General features: G+C 36.0%; 1 protein-coding gene across 1 annotated transcript in view; it reads right to left on the reverse strand.

The window, feature by feature from the left end:
* Nucleotides 1-4537: 4537 nt before the first annotated feature.
* PRR16 (proline rich 16) overlaps nucleotides 4538-14589 on the reverse strand; it is a 187134-nt gene continuing 177082 nt past the window's right edge. Inside the window, exon 4 of the mRNA XM_014953456.1 lies at nucleotides 4538-4631. The gene's annotated coding sequence lies outside the window, so the exon portion shown is untranslated. The remainder of the gene's footprint in view (nucleotides 4632-14589) is intronic.

Raw genomic sequence — 14589 nt, forward strand, 5'->3', positions numbered from 1 at the left:
GGGGGGGAAGAAAAGAAGAAAAGACAAGCATAACTGTAATTCTGGAATTTCAAGTGGCTGGCATAAAACAAAACTAGGTACAATCTGTGTACAATGCAATGGCTCTGTGTTAGAAGTGTGCATACACACACATTGTCAAGTTAATCTACTTGAACACCTATTTCTGTAGACCAAGCTGTGAAGTCGTTCATAAAAAACAAACAAACAAACAAACAAACAAACAAAAAAAAGAAAAAGATAAACAAGATAAAATAATTGGGAATTTTTAGTCCACCCTCTCCTGGCCACTGTTGAGTCAGTACGTGATCTTCACAGCAAGTATTCATTACAGCATAAGAAGGCTAAAAGATTACAGTGTAATGCTTTTGCAGATGTGATGTTTAGATCCAGACTTTTTTTAAGACTTACAATATACTTTAATTTAAATATTTCAATGAAAATTAGCAACAAATGAAGATTTGAGAATCTGGACCCTAATACCTCAAATACCCTTTCCCCCCCCTTTTTTCCCTCTTTTCTTGGGGGACATAGACCTAAAATGAAATCCTCTTCTGTCATACAAGGTAATGAAGGGGGCATACAATTGTGCATTTAATACTTTTCAGCTGTTCACAGATAGTAAAATAATGAAATAGACAAAGTGAGCATAAGTCCTTGCAAGGAGTGCAAAACAAATGTGCAGATGATTCTTCATATGCCATGCCCATGTATGTGTGTATAACAGAGAGAGGACAGGAAATAGGCCAAAGAAGAGGGCTAGGTTGATCTTTCCATTCATAACATGAATCACTACCCCAGGTAATTCAGTGACTCAGTTCCTGCTCTATATTCTGTAGAACTATAACAGCACTTCATTTACTTTTTTTTTTTTTTTTTCCAAAATTACCACTTCTACATGCCCATTTCCCTAGGATAAGTGCTTGGGAGATGATTTACCCTGCAGAGCAAATAGTGTGGCCACATATCAAGGTGAGTTTTTCTGCTTAGTTTAATTGCACTCCAGGATTTGAATTAGCTGATGTTGCTTTGGCAGATAGGGGAGGAAAGAAAAGGAGTTCATTGCACTATTTGATGTCCACTGTTTCAAAAGACTTATTGAACCAAGATGCGTCTCCCTCTACCACCTGTTCAGACAGAATTTGAAGAGTCTGCATCTCTTCTTAACAAACTCAGTAAACAATCCCAGTGGTCTGATTTCACTCAGATTTCTGGTTTTTAATGCCAAAGAAGTCTTCTTACAGCTGACTTCATTTACATTTTAACCCATTGCTCTTAGGGTATTTTAGTATATCTAAAGGTCATGAGGCATGACACAAGCCACTAATATTCTTGAGATCCACCAGAATAGCTCTTCTGTGTAAGGTCCATCATCAGAAATATTATTTTATTTACGTGTCATCACTGAAAAACTTTGAATTAATATCTTGTAACTTCTTCACTTACGTTGCACAAACCAGGCTCCTTTCCCGTGTCAACAGATAGTTCAGTGTGAGCAAAGATGAAATGTGGTACAGGCGTTATCCTTTTTATTTACTTGGATAAAACTATCCCATGTGTTAACGCAAACATGAGTACGTGAAAACAAATATATTTTTCTCAGCTTCAGTTTATGAAAATTTTACTCAGCTTAGTAAAAACTTTCTAGAAGTTAGGAGGCAATACCATATTCTTAATCTCTATGTTGCAGCACAGTAGACCAGATAAGCTGCTTAAAGACGTTTGTTCATTTTGAGAGGACCTTTTTGGATAGATTAGCTGGCATCATAATTATGTTGCAATAGATTTCATAAAATGACTCCATTAAAAACCATTAGACCCTCTCCCAGTAGACCACCAGGAATAATATGGTTCTTGTAGCTGTACAGAATTATATGACAGTGCTGAGATTAACATTATGTTTCCTTAGATACCATGATGATTTACACTGATATTTACCCTAAGACAAGTGGAAAAAGAAGGTTCAGGGGTTACAGTGGTGGCATAAGAGGGGGAAGAGAAATTTTTCTAGCACTGACTCTGCTAGTCAGGCTTCTTTATGATCTTATTTTTTTCTTTTTTTCTTTTCCCCATGGTGTGTTTTTGACCTATTCCTTTCTGGAAGTTGATCCTTCAAACAAATAATTAAAAAATATATATATACTTTAATGCTCATATAGTTGACTCAGTCATGAGAAAAATAGACTGTGCTTTCAATTCAATTGTTGTGATTGTACAAGATGTTTAATTCCTTGTAACATTTGTGGTGGTCTTAAAATTTATAAAGAAGGGTAAGGACTGAAGCCAGAACACTGAGTGTCACAAATTTGATTGAAACATCTTAATTCCCTTGCAGAACATTAATGAAGATGTTAAATAAACCTGGATGTAGAAAGCTGTTTCAAACAAATCTGTAGAGGATTCTAAAATCAAGCAGACTTGTAAATATCAAACTGAACCAAAAAAATAAAACCAAACAAAAAACCCAAACAATTAAGCAAACTCCACAAACAAACAATCACTCAAAAAACACCCATAAAAAAACAGCAGAAAGCAGAACCACAGGCAGAAAGTCAGAAAAGTGTTATGATTTAAAAGGGAATACAGCTTTCAGTGACACTAGAATCAGTCCTATGATATTGAATTGATAGATATAATCTGCTTAATAAGTGTCATCCATTATTGCTCTACAATCACCCTGTCCCAGGTTGTTCTTGGTTTTTGTACATAATTTTCTTTTATTCTAAATACTTATAGCTGATAGTCTATAAGAGGGACATGGAAAAGGATTCTCCGAAGGAAGATCGTAGAGAGAAAATTAGATACATTTTTGTAGAAACATTAAACCAAAGGGGAAATGTAACTTAAACCCCAAATTAATATTCCATACAGTTCTCTTTTACTAAGTTGTTGCTACTGTTTAACCTGCATATTAATGGGAGAATCTGAATGGTTTGGTGCATAGAAATTTATTGCCAAATTACAAGGAGTGAAGAGAAGAGCTATAGGCATGAGAAAAGCTCATTTTAAAAATATTTAATATACTAATCTCTCAGCATGAAAGCAAGAGAGTGCCAACATGTATAGAACCAGATAGCTTGGGAATGAAATGAAATATATTGTTCAAAAATGAACAGTCAGAAGTCTGCACACAAAACCCAACCATGATAAATAATATTGCTAAGATAACATTCAAGAGATAAAATATGTAAAAACTTAAAATGCAAATTGAGTTTGACTTAGCTTCTTGAGGAAATGTTAATAACCTATAACATACATTGTAATAATACTTGCAGTTGAGCTTTTTAAAAGTTCTGACTATCTGTAAATGTTTTGCTTGATCCCAAACAAACATATTGAACAAATTTAAGTTAATCAGAAATATATTTTAAAATTATCGTTGAGCTTGTTTGGCCAATGAGCTGAAAACCTAGATAGTTTCAAAGCTCCAAGAAACGTGCTTAGTCAATCCACCTACCCAAAGAATTGAATTTAGTTTGATACAATGCAGTTTTCTACAGTAGAGTAGCTCTTCTTTCCCTATGTGTGATGCGAACTTAGATTTCTTGCAGGAAAACTGAATACACATCAGCCTTCAGTATTTTTAAGCCCAATAAGAAATTTTTCCTACCTCTGTTTTTTCACCGACACAAGATATCTATGCAACTCTGTTAAAAAGTGCTGCATATTTTAGTGGCTGTGTTCCAAAAAGTGTTAAAAGTGGAAGCATTTCTTCAAAACTAACTTCAGCTTGTAGTCCAAGTATTGTTTTTTCAGGTTGCAAAACCCACCAGTTTGGCCATTCCTGCATTTCTTGAAGCTATGAATCTCAAGATATAAAGTGTTTCTTAAAATAAATAGGAACATTGTTCCAAAAAAAAAAAAAATGTGAAACTTGCTTTCACATGTGGGAATTTAAACAAGTGAAACCTGGAAGATTTCACAGCCTCAGTTACTCTGTATACTCTGTAGTATCACATACTGATGAATAAAGGCATAAAAATTTACGTAGGCATGTTTTTTCCTGGGTTTTACCTACATGTTATTTTTCAATCAGTTATGGTGCTGGATTGTACTTCCCCTCTCACCACAAAAATGAAGGAAGTGGCCATCTTCTGAGAAAGAATGTAATACCAGAAGCCCCAGTGGCTAGGAGATCTGCCAGTATCACTCCCTTGAAGTCAGCTCTCCAAAACACCGTGGCAGTGTTTCGTTGGTCCCAGCCCATAGAAAGCGAGACATGAAGAAAGAAAAATCTGCCTGTGCCTGCACCCCAAGCAACACGAGGGTACTCCAAACAGCTGGCTGACAGTTGTAGATTATGGGGCCCCAAAAATCTACCCACTGGCTCTCAACTCTGAGGAAAACCTTTTTCTCCCCATAATGACAGGACCTGGCTGTATGCCATTCCCCCAGGGTCCAATGGGGCCCTGTGGTCATGAGGATGGGATGGTGGACTGCAGGTTGTGGTACCCGGGCTGACCTGTATCTTGGCAAAGAGAAAATTGAGGTTTGCTGGGGCCCAGATGGTGTTAACTCAGTGCTTCTCGCTGGCCTGCATCATACACAGCATCACTCAATGTCCAGTTGGTAATCCCTGTTCCCTTCTGTCTGGCACAAACAATTGAAGCCTGGCTTTCAAAGAAGCTCTACTCCTGTATCAAAAGAAAAAAAAAAAAAGAAAAAAAAATTATTAGAATTTTAAAATAAATTAGATATTATTTGCTGGACAGTATTGTGTGAATGTCTGTTCAAAGATTAAACCAAAGCTGGAGTCTTTGAAAAGTTTAGTAATCCATTACTGAGCTGCTACTGCTTTTTTTTTGAAAGTCTGCTTTGTATTGTAACAGCAAGTTGTATTATATTTTGCTCTCTTTTTTTTTTTTTTTTAAAATCTTTCCAAAACTTCTAACACAAGCTCTTCAATCAGATCAGCAGTTATCTTTTTTGAAAATGAATCAGCCTTTGATTTATTTAATATTAATCTAAACCTGTGTTGTAGTCAGAAATCCTGTAAATCTTCAGTGGGTATATTCATGATATATGCTCAGATGCATTTTATCATCTCTTCATATTAATGTTTTAAATAATACCAAGCTATAAAACTATTGGAAACCAAACATAAGGAAAGCACTGACAAGGATTTGCTGAGACAGGAGTATGTTAAATAAATAAAGAGCAAAGTGCGTGAGAGAAGAATACCAGCTGGGAGAGAAAACTATTTCAGTGCTGATATAAGTAAAGAACAAGAACTGATGATATGTGCAATGATAAATAAGACAGCACAGCTAGTCTTCATCAGAAGAAAGCTGATGGGGTCTCAAGTGAGTTGGGGGAGTCATGGGAGCAGACTGCCTCTGATAGTCTTCTGATCACACAGTGAGCTGAAATAACCAGCCCAACAAAGAATGTTTCCTTTTCTTTCTTGATTTCCAAGCTAGTTTTCTGCTCTTTTGGGGAGCTGAATAAAGTTATTATGTGATCAGATAAGCACCATAGAGAGGGTAAAGCACAGTGAGCAGGTAGGAGAGAAGTAAACAGGTCCTGTGTCTTTCAGTGGAGAAAAGCCGTTAATTTAGCACAAGTCATCTTATGAAAATACACCCTCAGTGATTTGCTTGCAAAACCTCTTCACAGAAGAGCCAGTCTTCTTCTGACATGCCTGGACCAAAGAAGGGCAGTATTTGCACAAACATTTGTGTGCTTGAATTTTAAAAATTGCAGAATTTTATTTTCTGCAGCTTTTTTCTTTTGATAGTGGTAAAACAGTCTTCTGAAGACAAGCTCTGTCAGAAAATTACGGAGCTAGCTACTACACAGTTTTCTATGAGCATTTTGACCTTCAAGTAGAACACAGCCATTTGTATATATTACCAAAGATTGCTGTAAATAATAATACAATGATGTTAATTTTGAAGGTTAATATTGAAATATCACCACTTCTTTTCACATTAATATAGTACTTACTAGGAGCTGGGAAAACTGGTTCAGAATATTTGAATAATGGTGTAACACATGAAATTAGAAGCTATGTGATAGCTGGATGTGTGTACTCATATCTGAAGAGGGATCTTCTACTATCAGGCTCCACAAATTCCAGAGCTCTCCCTGGACCAGCTTTACTTAAGGCATTTGCAGACAAGTTAACCAGTAAGTCACGCAGCTTGTGTTTACTTTTTCAGGACTTACTGAAAATATTTAGCAATTTGCTCAATTTGATGAATGATTTAAAGCACTGTTTCAGTGTCAACCTGGGATTGTACGTGTATCATAAAAAAAAGATAAACAAATATCTTTTCTAATTGTAAACCATTTTTGTTCAGTTTATTTTGCAGTAATAGTTGCAATGTTAAAGCAGCTCTTCCATTTGAAGGAGACAGTTCTTCATGTATATCTTAGTTTTTCTCTTGTCAGTTAGTAAGTATTGAAATAGAATTTAAAGGAACTCTATTCCCAACTTGATTAGTTAAAATCATGAAGTAACCTCTGCTGAAACAATAAATACTTCTTACAAGATTTTATAGAAGGTGACAATTTTTAAAGTTTATAGAAAGTAAAGCTTGTCAATTCTGAAGCTAAACATTTTTTTCGAAGCCTTCTAAGCAGATAAAGCTTTGTCTTTCTTTGCTAATTTCTGTCACAATTTGTAAGCATGGAAATTTCTTAAAAGCTGCACAACTGCATGAAGATCTGTAAATACTCCACAAAATGAGAATTCCACTCAGAAATAAGAAATGTATGTTTATAACAAAAAATGAACATGAAAACATCCCACAAAGCTACTGAAAATTGTAGCTCTATATTTTGGAATTGTTCTTCATCTTTGATTCAATTTTTTCGCCGAGTACCTTGTTCTGCTTGTAACTGGGTCAGTAAATAAAAATACCATGTACTACTGAATGTAATCTCCTAATAATCCAACAAACCAATCCAATCCCAGGTATATCTCTGCCCAAAAGGTAGGATGACCCTTCTGAAACTGTTCCTTCCATACTCCAGATTACATAACTTTGAAATGACAGACCTGCTTTTCAGTTTCTCTTTGAGAAAGCAATCCATGACCTTCTTCCAGGACTGGCTTCATTCGTGTCACTGGTTTGTTTTTACCCGATTTTTAGCTGTAATAAATTGCAGTCCCCACGGATGTGGTATTTCCAAAAGCTTTCCCTGAAAATGGTGTGAATGGCAGTTGGAATATGGAGGCACAGTAACAACTGTTTAAAATAAAAAGTCTATTGGCAAAAAGGTGCACGCTCCTCTGAGAAAAGATTTTAAACAAGTGAGTTTTATATGTAAACTATCTTACCTATGCTTTCCGGTTTATTCCATTCTTTATGCAAACATGCATTAGTATTTATGCCCTTGACTATTTTGCAAGCCAACTGATGGACTTCTTGCTGCCGGTTCAGTGCTTGATCTTACAGAATACGAAACTAGCAAATCCACACAGATCAAAGTAATGCCATGTCAGATCAGATCTAGACACAGGAAATGCACATTAATTCAAGAATTACATCTGAACTAATAATCCCCAAGTCTCAACAGGACTCCAGAACTGCAACATCTCTGCACTGTGTCTGGACATAACCTAGATTACACCTGACAGCTCAGTGCTTCTGCTTTATGTTGCCACCTACATTCCAGGCTAGGGTTAGGACAGATGAAGTCCATGACCCATATAAGCCCTCACTGACATTGTGTTGCCAGTTTCTCTAGGCTTCATAAATCATCCTCCTGTATTCTAGGCTAGAGGACTTGTAATGATCTGACACAGATCCTAGATTTAAAACTAGAAAAAAAAAAAATTGTCCAACTTTACCTGTTCCGTAGCCAATTTGCTCTGTTAATCTCTCTTTTTTTTCCATCCCTTGCCAGCATATCTCCTTTAATGATTATCCAGGTAGAAAATAAACCACTAAGATGAATAGGCCCACAGAAGCAGGCATCATGCTCATTGAAATAAAACTGATATTCCCCTGCCTGTCATCACCCCACATTTACCATTGTCCCCACAATTCCTTCCCTTTGATGATAAAGAGCCCTCATCTTTCAAGGAGCTGGAGGTATTTTTTCTATTTTTCCACCTTTCTTACTAAGGGAAGCCGGCACAGGTGTCAGTCATGACAGAAAGACATAAACTACGCATGTAACAGAATATGTTGCTCATTTGAAAAACAGCATCGTGTTGGCCTGCTAAGCCAACTGCATTTCTAGCAGGTACTGGTAAATACAGATTTGCCAGTGGATAATGGCTAACAGGACAAACTATTATTAGTAAAATGAAGCTTAACTGCACTTTGAAAGGCCAAACTCTCTGTTTAACACTGTGGAGAAATGCACTTCTGTATTTATATTGTACTACTTGTACTGCCAGAAGCAACACTACAATGTACAGTTTTCTTCTGGCACTTCTATTTCACGCTGCACAATTTTATTTTCTCACAGACCACTGAAAGATACGAAGCATTCACTTCAGATGCTGAGTTAGTTCAATAACATTGATCAAAGGATTTTCAGTTAAATTTAGTTTTGGCAGAAAATTAATTAGGGCACAAGTTTCCTCTAGAACATTGTTGGCATCTAATTTGATACGAACCAGTGACACTCTGACTTCAACATCTGGGAAACATTTCTGATATCTGACACAGTTTCCTACAGCTGCAAAGACTTTGAGATAGAAAGGGGTTCCTCAATATATTGGTATTGCAATGTTGTGATTAAATGTCTTCAAATATTTAATACAGCACAAAGATGTGACAAGGCAGCATTCATCATCTTCCTTTTTCTCTCCCCCCTTGAAAATAACTATGTTATCTGTAACCCTGAATCTTGCATTGGTTGCTACTTGAAGACTGGGGGCTGTATGACCCTGTGTGTTTGGTCAGAATGCTTTTTTTATGCCTCATACATTGCTGTCACTTATTATGTGAAAAGCTCTTATAGAATGTGGTATATTTTAGTTTAGTGCACCACTGCATCTCAGTTTTAATTCAGGGAATATAGCCCACTTTCCTCAGGATTATGTATCTGTCTATCAGATAAATGTAGCCTGCAAGTCCAACATGATTTATGGAAAATCGTGTTTACAATGAATACTCCTGCTAGAGAAAAATAGATAAAATTGTGCCCTAAGTTACACAAAAAACTATCAGTTTATCTCTGTGGTCCTCAGTGCTACTCCAAGTATAATTTAAGATAATTTGGGGCATGGTCCTTTGTATAACTCAATATATCTGTACTGATCTCAAGTCACTGTTTACAAATGCTCATTACTTTAAAATATACTTCAGATAAAGGAAAATTACCATATAAATAACTTCCAGTCCTCATTCCCCTTCCCATTTCCTACCCACTGAGGCTTTTTCTTATGATATTTTCATACAAGAAATCATAGGAGACTTAAATACCTTCTATTATTATTTTTATGTGAACTGATTTTTTGTAATTTTCTTAAAAGAATAGCAATAAATAATGAAATAGGCTGATAAGAACATTCTCACTGAAGAGTCAAGTCTGTCGTCATTCCCATCCAAGCACTGCAATGTCTTGATATAACCATTTAAGAAGTGTACAATAGTATCACACCATTTCACAGAGGTCACACTGCAACCTTCAGAATTTGGGATACTAGGAAACATGTTGATTCCTAGGTGAAGAAACCAGCAATGAGTAGTTTCCAAAAGATGCCTGTCCCTTTTCTCCTCACTCCCGCATCCTTCCCTACTGGCCTGGGAAGGTGGCTGCAGCACTCACTGTGTCTCAGCTGCATCCCAGGACTGAGCCGAGCTATAGCTTTGGGCAGAGGGAAATGTATGTTGCATTTCCCTCTCTACAGGCCTTGGAAAATTCACATCATTGAGCCCCTTGCCTTACGTCAGATTTGGCTGGCAGTGGCCAAGAGATCAAAAAGTGAGACATGTAGGCCGATAACACAATTTCACCTGGTTTCCTCAGAGAACTAGGCAGGAAACCAAACAAAGATCATCAGTTTCAACTAAAATAAAATGACTTGTGGAATCTTAGAATCTGTATGTGAAAGATGATTCAATGATGACAAACTTTAAATAATAGATGAAGGATATGAACAATATGTGTGTTTTTCTAATTAAAAAAACCACACTATACTCACTTAAAGCTACATAGATTAGCCTGTCATTTAGAGGGCCAAACCTGTGTCTGATTTACTGCTAGTTGCTTTTTAATCTATGGTGTTTTAGGCAGAGATTTAACAGATGGTTTGGATTTTATCTAAGCTGTCATGGCTGGCTGCTATATTGAAAACAACCCAAAACCTGAAATAAACACATCTGGATTAAAAAGATCTAACATTAAGTAAAATAATCTGAACTAATGCCTCTTCTGCTTAGTTTACTGAAAAGCGTAAAAAATAACAGGAATGAAGGGATTTTGATTACAAAGTCAGGACCACTGTTATGGCATCTGGAAGCCAAGCTTCTCTTTCCTATGCCCTTTCCCTCTCTACACTACATCCCCTCCCTCCTGGCATACAGCATACCATCTAGTACAATAAAAGAGCTATTCAGAGCTCTCAATAGGATGACTAGCCTCATTTTATTGATTTACAGGCATTATGCGTGGTCCTAAAGCAAGACAGATACAACTTTTACTTCATTCCTGCTAAACATTAAATCCCAAAATGATATGTTTTAGGTTTTATTAAGATGTAGAATGGTCTCAAAAGCAATATTCTTCACTTACTACTATATAAGAAAGGAAAAAAAAATCTCTTTCTAGTCCTTAACATTATTTTAAAACCCTTGATATCATGATGAGGTTCATTTGCTGTTTTAAGAAAAAGAATGAAAACAGCTACCAACACTTAGGTTCAGTCCCCTTGTAAGGTGATGAAGTGGTACTTTGCCCTGACCTGAAATCACCAGAACACTGGACGAAATTTAATTTGGGTGCAATGTTTCAACTTCTTGCCATAAGGAATAATTGGAGATACTCAAACTTTGGGATGAACATTACTCCAGGAAACATAGTGGCCACACAGAATCAAAAAAACAAAACTACTTAGGCTGAAAATATACTGGGATCACCGCTCATTAGCTAAAAGGCTGAAAAGCTGCAGTCATATTATATATTGCCAGCTAAATTGCTGCATGTTGACATTCAAAATAAATGGCATAACCACTAGCAGAGTTAAAATTGGGGTGCAGAATTTCCTTGCTCCCAAGAATAATAGTTGATGTTATATCTGGGTAAATCTCTACTTTGACAACTACAGAATTAGAAGTCAATATGAACATTTTCCAAAGCATACTCATAACCTGAAATGGTGTGCATTAGGATGAATCATTTATCCTTTTAACAAGCCTGATAACTATAATATAGTGAACCAGGTGATTTATTTCTTTAAGCATTTTGCCAATAACCTCTTCTGAGACTTCTGTGTTCTAGAAGAAAAGAAGCATTTTCAATACATGGTAGTGGTGAAAATTTTTTTTTTGCAGTTCAGATTCCAAAAGGGAGACTACTTCATGGACATTCCTACTCCTAATTGCATCTTCATAATGGCTGAAAAATTTTTAACATGGAAAATAATATTAAGCAACTATTCTACATTGCTTAAGCTATCCCAAAATGCAGTTCAGCAGCTGAAATCCAGGAAGTATGCCTTATCTTATGTGATAACATTGCACAAACCGGCAGAAATACTCTATGGATCACTTCTTTGAGATGATATTTCAAAAACAGTACACTGTGTGAAAACACAGGCTGATTTTCATGCTCTTACACCACACAAACTGTCTCTGTCTCTTACTACAGTGGTAATACAAAGTAACTTGGCTGCCGACTGAGATGACACATTTTATTATAGCTCCATTGTATGCGTATTGCAAAGTCACCAGTACATTACACTTTCAATTTTTTTCTCTGTAGAGGGATATGATTTTGCAATTCTATTAATAATCTGTTAGAGAAATTAAGGGTCCAAAGCCAAAGAAAAGGTAACCATTGTTATTACACCAAAAGATTTACGTAAGAACATAATGGGCTTTTAACATAAAATATACACTTTTTAACAGAAGGATGATGGTGTTCTAGGTTAGTGAAGTACTAAAATTTAAGAAATACCTTGAAACTGCATACAATATAATTGCAGAATTAATGGCACTGTCAGACTGCTTAAAAACATTTCATTAAAAAAAAAAAAAAAGAAAAACACCCTTTAAACAGTATGTAAGGTAGGCATTTGACTGAGACAAGAGGTGCACAAACCTTTTAGACCTCTTTGTTAGTAGCTGTCTGTGGCTTACAGATAGTACAGATTAGGGTCTCATGTAGTCTTTTCTTACCTATTTTATTAAGGTAGGTGCAGGGTGTTTTGGAATTCACTGTCATCAAAATATCGCTTTCAGGTCAAGGAAGCCATTTTAATTACAGTCTTTTTGCCTCCTGTAGCCAGCAAGAAAAACGTCTATCTGGGAATTATGCTGTTGAGAATTGTTGAAGGCGCTTGTAACAATCTGGCAAAATAGAACATGTATGTCCTCAACCATCAAGATGGTGTATTATTTGGGGCTGTAGTGGACTCCTGCTTCCAAATCTCCCAATGACCATGAAAATATCACTGATACAAAAAAGCAAATGTGCTTTTCTCTCACGTTCAATCTAGATATGGTTTTCTAGCTGTGTGCCACTGCCAGGACATGTTAGTTTTTTAAAAAGGCAAAATCAGGGGGTGACTTTGAAAGTCTTCCTGAGTCAAAAACAGATTCACAAGATGATAGCCAACACTCATTCAAGCGACCAGACAGACAAGAATGTATTTCTATATAGGCTGTAAATTTAAATTCTCAACCTGACGGATGCCCAAATGTGTAGCAGGGTCACTACATGCTGTAATTCTGCGGCTAGGATATAGCTATCTTGATGAAGCTGAGCAAAATGCATTCTTGATTAAAAGCTTTTCACTCGATAAAGTTCAGCAATAACCCAAGGCTCAAATTTTATTACTTTGGAGACGTTTTTTACCCAACAGGACCTGGAAAAATAAATGGCTTTTCTTTACAAGGAATTGATCAGATAAAATTAAAGGGAATGGAGGAAAAGAATTATTTTTTTGGTGGGTAATTTGTAAATATGCAACAATTCAAAATTCTCACCATAAAGTGAATTTGGAAAATATCTGATAGCAACAATTATCTACTTTATGCTAGTCAAGACCTACACCAGAGACAGATCTCACTATTTTAATTCACATTCCAATATAACTTAATAAAATTAATCTTGAAAATTAGTCTCCAAATATTTTCATGTAACATGAGTTATTTTGATGGTAGACTGGCAACAAGATCTAGAACAGTGAGAATTTATTCTTATTTACTTTTAGGGACTGATGTTAACAAACCAGAGTACAGGGATCTGACAAATTTAAACTGTTACCCAGAAACCCAAATGTATATGTTTTGATGAAGATGATACATATAGAGGGACATGGTACTTAGGGGTGCTCTATTGCTGGAAGGCTTTTGTGTGCACTTGGAAGAGCTGAAGTCAAATTACTTTTACAGATGTTATAATATATTGAGCACTTTTAAAATAATAAAGTAAAGAAACATTCAATCGTATAAATACAACAGAGCTAAAGCCTGAAGGGTTTTTCTTTGACCCACTATTGCCTTACCCTCTTTTTATGGCTAGGTACCTGATGCTCAGAGTTTATCTTATTTAAGTTTCTATAATTAAGACAGATGGAGTCAGTACTTTCTGAATAGCCATCTCCTGTATTGCAGGATTGTTTAAAATGCTGGTTTTTTGCAGGTTAAAAAAGCATTACTGATCAGTGCAAGTGTCTTACAAAATCAGTGATACTGATTGCTATTCCTCTGATATCCACCTCTCTCATCTGGTATGTAAAAATACAGCTCTAGAGTAATATTACAAGAATAATAAAATCTGGCATCTAGCTGTCAGTGTAGAAAAGCTGAATATGAGCAAGCAATTAGTGCTGATTTATTTCCAAACAATAGTGGCACAGCCATATTCATAAATAAAATTCAGTAACTTTTGCTTTCAGTACGTATGTAGCCCTACTGATTTGAAACAGCAATCTATTTCTTATATGGCACATGTATTTTGAAATCAGATGTGTATATTTAGGCCCAATATCAAACCAAACTGAACAATAATTATTAAGTTAGAAAAAGAACCCAAGCCTGTAAACAAACGAACACTGGGGTCTCAAAGAACTTTTCAATAAGAAATAAATATGACGGTGCCATCAGCATTTTTTTCTAGTGGAATTGACATCCAAGAGAAGTTCAGTTTATGCAAACAGGCTTGCCTTCCCCTCCTGCCTCTTCATTAGCATTCTAAATGAAATTTGTTAATTTAAATAATTTTCCCACTTGGCCATACATCAGTTTTGCCCAAAGCAGTCTTCCTATACTTTTTCTGGATGCTGTTACTGCTCTCCCATTTACTTTCTTCTACATACACACTTATGTGCAGGGAGTCAAGACTTTTATATCCAGCATATTTGAAGACATGAACATTTTCTTATTTGTCTTAATTTTAGACTTATTTTTTCTTTTAGACCTGCCCTAAGCAAAGGCTGTTAGCTACCAGGCCCCTCAACATAGG

The sequence above is a fragment of the Calidris pugnax genome, unplaced genomic scaffold, assembly GCF_001431845.1.
Source record: "Calidris pugnax isolate Ruff unplaced genomic scaffold, ASM143184v1 scaffold209, whole genome shotgun sequence".
Taxonomy (NCBI): Eukaryota; Metazoa; Chordata; class Aves; order Charadriiformes; family Scolopacidae; genus Calidris; species Calidris pugnax.